This window comes from Vulpes vulpes, chromosome 2 (assembly GCF_048418805.1).
Source record: "Vulpes vulpes isolate BD-2025 chromosome 2, VulVul3, whole genome shotgun sequence".
NCBI lineage: Eukaryota > Metazoa > Chordata > Mammalia > Carnivora > Canidae > Vulpes > Vulpes vulpes.
Window position 1 is genome coordinate 152,168,701 of NC_132781.1, and position 6,077 is coordinate 152,174,777.

Sequence of the window (6,077 nt, forward strand, 5' to 3'; positions counted from 1 at the left end):
GGCGGAGCCGCCCGCCGCGAGGCGTGGGAACCCGCGGGCGCCCGCTTCCCGCCCGGCCGGCGGGGGTCTCGGCCGGGCCCCGCGCCTGGAGGCTCTGACCGCGGGAAGGCGGGTCCCCACGTCCCTCCCGGGTGGTCTGGTGCACCCCGCGGTGGGCGGGGCGCTGATGGAGACGACGGGGAGGCCCCAGCCGCCCCGCCTGCCCCGAGTCGGGAGGAGGAAACGCGGCGGCCTCGGGCAGCTCTGGGTCTCCGGGAACGGACCTGGCGGCCCTGCGCCGCTCGGGAGCTCACCCTTCCCGGGATGCTCGTGCCTTCGGGACATTTCTAGTTAAAACTTCTTCCTTGGGCTGAAGAGAGCCCGCCGGTTGGTATCTAACTTTAAACAAATCACTGACTTAAAACAAAAAAAAAAAAGGTTTATTTATGCATGAGGGACACAGAGAGAGAGGGAGGCAGAGACACAGGCAGAGGGAGAAGCAGGCTCCATGCAGGGAGCCGGATGCGGGACTCGATCCCGGGTCTCCAGGATCAGGCCCTGAGCCGCACGCAGACGCCCGACCGCTGAGCCACCCAGGCGTCCCCAAATCCCGGACTTCTGAGCCCCAGTTTCCTCATCTGTAAAATAGGGCAAAGGATCTTTTCTTAGCTGGTTGTGAGGACAAAATGAAATCATTTAGGTACTGTGCAAAATTCTTTATTTCACTTTTTTTACCACTATAAAGTGAAGAAATAATATAAGTTTGTGGCACCTGGGTGGCTCAGTCGGTTGTGCCTCCGACTCTTGGTTTCAGCTCAGGTCCTGATCTCCCTGCCCAGCTTTGCCCTTTGGGGGGGGTGGGGCAGTCCTCTTGGGAGTCTCTCCCTCCCCCTCCTTCAGCCCCTCCTCCTGCAGGCGAGCCCAGCTCTGTGTCTCTCAAGTAAATAAATAAATCTTTTTAGAAAGGTGGGGGTCCCTGGGTGGCTCAGCAGTTTGGTGCTGCCTTCAGCCCAGGGCATGATTCTGGAGACCCGGATCGAGTCCCACATCCGGCTCCCTGCATGGAGCCTGCTTCTCCCTCTACCTGTGTCTCTGCCTCTCTGTGTGTGTCTTTCATGAATAAATAAATAAAATCTTTAAAAATAAATCTTTTATAAAAGAAATAATAAAAGCTAAAGATAAAAGGAATAAACCCTAAAGACATTTGACAAATTAAAAAGAGGACACTTTCCCACTATCCAAATACACTTATTACTAACACTTGGTTGTGTTTCTTTCTACTCTGTATTCTGTTTGTGTGCAGATTTTACACTTTTAAAATTTTACTTATTTTTAAATATTTTATTTATTTATTCATGAGAGATACAGAGAGAGGCAGACACATAGGCAGAGGGAGAAACAGGCTCCACACAGGGAGCCCAATGTGGGACTCAGTCCCAGGGCCCAGGGTCATGCCCTGAGCTGAAGGCTGACATGCAACCACTGAGCCACCTAGGCGTCCCAAACTTTTTAAAATCTACACTAAAGTTGCAAAAAGCAGATTTCCCATATCCCTCAGCATAGTTTCAAATTCCCCTAATGCTACCTCCTCACATTACCAGAGCTTATTTGTCAAAACTAAGAAACCAGCATCACTACATTAATGTTAACTAAATTGTAGACTTTATCTGGATTTTATCTGCTTTTTTTCTGATGTCCTTTTTCTGTTCTAGAATCTCATCCAGGATTTTGTATTGCATTTAACTGGCACGTCTCCTGTCCTGTGACTGGTTCTCAACCTTTGCTTGTTCTTATAAATTTGACAGGCTCAAGGACAAATTGTCAGCTATTTTGCAGAATGTCCCCCAACTTGGATTTTTTTCTGATGTTTTCCTCATGACTAGGCTGGGGCTGCGGGTTTTCTAGAAGGCCACTACCAAGGGGATACGCCCTTCTTATCATCTCTCCAAGGGGGCACAGGACCTAGTCACAGGACTTTTCACTGTGATGGTAACCTTGATCGCTTAGTTAAGGCCACGTTTCTGGATTTCTTCACCGTAAAGTTGCTACTGTCTACTGTCCAAACTCTGTTCTTTGGAAACAAGTCGCCGGGGAAGCTAAGCTCCACCTTCCAGAGTGAGGAACATCCAAATAAAGTATTTGGGAGTCCTCTGTAAGAGAGATGTGTCTCTTCCCCCCATTTACTTATTTATTAATTCAATTATTTATGTCAGTATGGACTGATGGGTATTTACTCTATACTTTGACTTATAATGTAATACTACGCTATTCCTGTTCTTGCTCAAATTGTTCCAGCTTTGAGACTTCCTTTAGGACTTCCTTCCTTGGCTCTTGGGGTCCTTTTGCCATGCCTTCATTGTTCTCTCTGAGCACGTCCTTACTGTCCGGTGCTACAAGACGCTCCAGGCTCATCTTTTTTTTTTTTTTTAAGATTTTATTTTATTTTTATTCATGAGAGACACAGAGAGAGGTAGAGACATAGCAGAGGGAGAAGCAGGCTCCCCACAAGGAACCCGATGCAGGACCCCGGGATCACGCCCTGACCCAAAGGCAGATGCTCAACCGCTGAGGCACCCAGGTGTCCCAACTCTAGGCTCATCTTGTCTTTTTTCTGCCCCATCCCTACACGCAGCCATTTCTGGTTCCTTTTATTGGAGAACAGCATTTTGCATCCACAATCCGGTCACAGAGTACTCCATGCCACTGGGTTGCCCATTATTTAGTTTTTTTCTTTCTTTGCGTGAACATTACAGACACCACTACCCACCCCATGACCCAGCTGACATCAGGTCCAGCCTGACCTTCAAGGAGAAGCTCCTGAATGATAACACTCAACAGAAAATTTTAAAATCCTCCCTTTCCCTTTGCTTTATCTGTTCCCAGATTCCTGGATGCCGAAGTGGACTTAACAAATTAGTAGGCAAAAGCCTACTACAACCAACATATTGAAATATTTTCTTGCCTTCATCATTTGCAGTTATATATGTGTAACTGTTTAATGTCTCATCAGCAGTTAGAGTGTTGGCTTGTGGGGGCACCTGGCTGGCTCAGTGGGTACAACATGTGACTGTTAATTGGGGTCATGAGTTCGAGCCCCACATTGGATGTGGAGCCTACTTAAAAGAAAATTTTAAAAACATTTTTTTTTAAGATTATTTATTTATTTATTCATGAGAGACACAGGAGAGAGAGAGGCAGAGACACAGGCAGAGGGAGAAGCAGGCTCCATGCAGGGAGCCCGACGTGGGATTTGATCCCGGGGTCTCCAGGATCAGGCCCTGGGCTGAAGGCAGTACTAAACCACTGAGCCACCTAGGCTGCCCTAAAAAACATTTTTTTTAAACTCAGAACTTACAAAAAAAAGAAGAAGAAAAGAAAAGAAAATAGTTGGCTTCTGGTGGTCAGTGGTTGGAGTACCAGTCTCTTTGCTCCCCAGTGTATCACAGGACCTGGCAAACAGTAGGTGCTCAATAAATCACTGTTGTTAATTCACTCACTGAATGAATGGGTGGAAAATGCTTCCTTGAGATAGATCCCTTGAGTGGAATCTCTGGGTGAAATGGTATGCTGGTGTTTATAGCTTCTGAGGGTGTATTTCAGTCATGTTGAAATGTTGCTGAGGGGATCCCTGGGTGGCGCAGCGGTTTGGCGCCTGCCTTTGGCCCAGGGCGCGATCCTGGAGACCCGGGATCGAATCCCACATCGGGCTCCCGGTGCATGGAGCCTGCTTCTCCCTCTGCCTGTGTCTGTGTCTCTGCCTCTCTCTCTCTCTCTCTCTCTTTGACTATCATAAATAAATAAAAAATTAAAAAAAAAAAAAGAACTACAGAACTCTGAAAAAAGTATTAGTTAGTAATATTGGTTCACTGGGGAGCCTGCGTGGCTTAGTTGGTTAAGCGTCTGCCTTTGGTTCAGGTCATGAGCTCAGGGTCCCACGTGGGGCTCTCTGCTTGATGGGAAGTCTGCTTGTCCCTGTTCCTCTGTCTCTCTCCCCTGCTCATGCTCTCTCTCTCTCTCAAATAAATAAATAAAAATTTAAAAAAATAATATTAAAAAAAAAATGAAATGTTGCTGAGCCTCCAATGGGCCAAATAAGAAGGAGAAGGCCCATTGCAAGAGCTGAGAGGAGTGGCAAGCAGATGTATGCCAGGGACCACGGGCCACGGGCTCAAGGGGAGGGTATGCTAAGCAGAGGAGATGGGACACAGGGGGCATTTCTATGTTTCTAGAAACATTGGCAGGTGTGATTCTGTGGGCACCTACTCTGAGCAGGTTCAGCACAAACATATGCTCACTTAATTCTCTCTACAAGCAAGCAAGACATTTTATTTTTTTAAAGATTTTTATTTATTTATTCATGAGAGACAGAGAGAGAGAGGCAGAGACACAGGCAGAGGGAGAAGCAGGCTCCATGCAGGGAGCCTGACGTTCCAGGATCACGCCCCAGACTGAAGGCGGCGCTAAACCGCTGAGCCACCCGGGCTGCCCAAGACAGACATTTTCATTCCCACTCTGCAGGTGAGGAAACTGAGGCTCAGAAAAGTATTCCCTGAGATCATGCAACAAGAAAGTGGGGAAGCTAGGAATTTTCTTTTTAAGTTTTTAATTATTCACTTGAGTAATCTCTACACCCCCCACGTGGTGCCCTGAACTTGCAGCCCGGAGATCAAGAGCCGCATGCTCTCCCCCTGAGCCAACCAGGCGCCCCAGGGAAGCCAGGACTTCCAAGGCAGCCTGGAGGAGAGGAGGCCAATTAGTCACCTCTTCCTCACGTGTTTCAGCGGACCAAGAAGTCTGACGGATTTCCGTTTGGTTAGTTTGGCCTAGAATCGCAGCAGAGGATGAAGAATAAAGAGGGGCTTTGGAAATCGAACTGGCCTCAAAGCCTGGCTCTGTCACTTCTTAGCTGTGCGACCTCGGGCAAGTTCCCTAGCCTCTCTGAGTTTCGGTCCCCTGTATACCATGGGCACTGGCGGGAGCAGGGTCTTGGTGGAAATGACAGTGCAGGTGGCACGTGCCAGGCACTCAACATCTGTTATTATTACTGTTTTCTGAGGGTCTCCTGCGCCTCTGACATTTCTCAGGGATCTCAGATCTCATTTACTTCTCTTAATTCTCTGCTTTCTAGTTTAGGAAAATGAGATTCTGAGTGGGAAACTGTCCTCCTGGCTGTTACACAGCATGCAAATGGAGGAACTAGGATTGGAAGCAGGGCCGGGCCTCTGGTAGCCATGGCCCCAGCCCTTTGCCCTTTCCCAGCCTGGGAGCACCAGCCGGGGTCTCTTCAGGGGTTGAGTGGGGTGCAGAGCGGTGGGGGGAGGGTGGGGAGGGGAGGGGAGAGGAGAGGACCAGAGGGGAGAGGAGGGCTGGTAGGGGGAAGTGGGGGAGGAGGCCCAAGGAAAGGCCCACCACAACCCAGACTGGAGTTCCCCATTTCTACCGTAAGTCTCACAATTTTCAGCATCTAAACGGTGGATGGCTCCAGGCTTCCTGTGGTCACAGTAGTAGGGTGACTCAGGGTGACTAGAGGGTGTGGGGCTGGGCCCCTGCCTGCTGTGCCGGCGCCACTCTTGCGCTTTGTTCCACAGGGCCTGTACAGGGGCAGGGTCCCCTCCAGGAGGGGGACGCAGCATGGGGGGGGTGTTACAGCATCCCCTGCCGTCCACTTACAGCCACCAGCCTGGCACAGTGGCCAAGGAGGGGGCCGGTGGAAAACACCGTAGCGGTCAGGGTTTGGTGCTATGGACTCCTGCCTCTTGGCACAGGCCCGCTCAGCTGCTCCCAGGTGGCCCTTTCACAAGTCCCAAGGCACCTGTAGGCCTCAAGGGCGCGCCTGCCGTGCCAGCCCAGTTACACAACCACTCAAACCTCATGCTTGCTCAGAAGCTGTCATGCTCCAGGGCTTCAGCAGAGACAGGTGCCTAGAACTCACAGCACCGCTCACGGCACCGGGAGCCACAGGGCCTGGAAGGGCCATCTGTTGTCTTCTCCCTGTGTTCTAGATTTTCTAGAACACGGTTTGTAAGAATAATATGAACAGCTCCCTGCTAAGGATTCTCTGAGGCTACCTCGAGGGCCATGCTGGAGGGAGGCTCCCC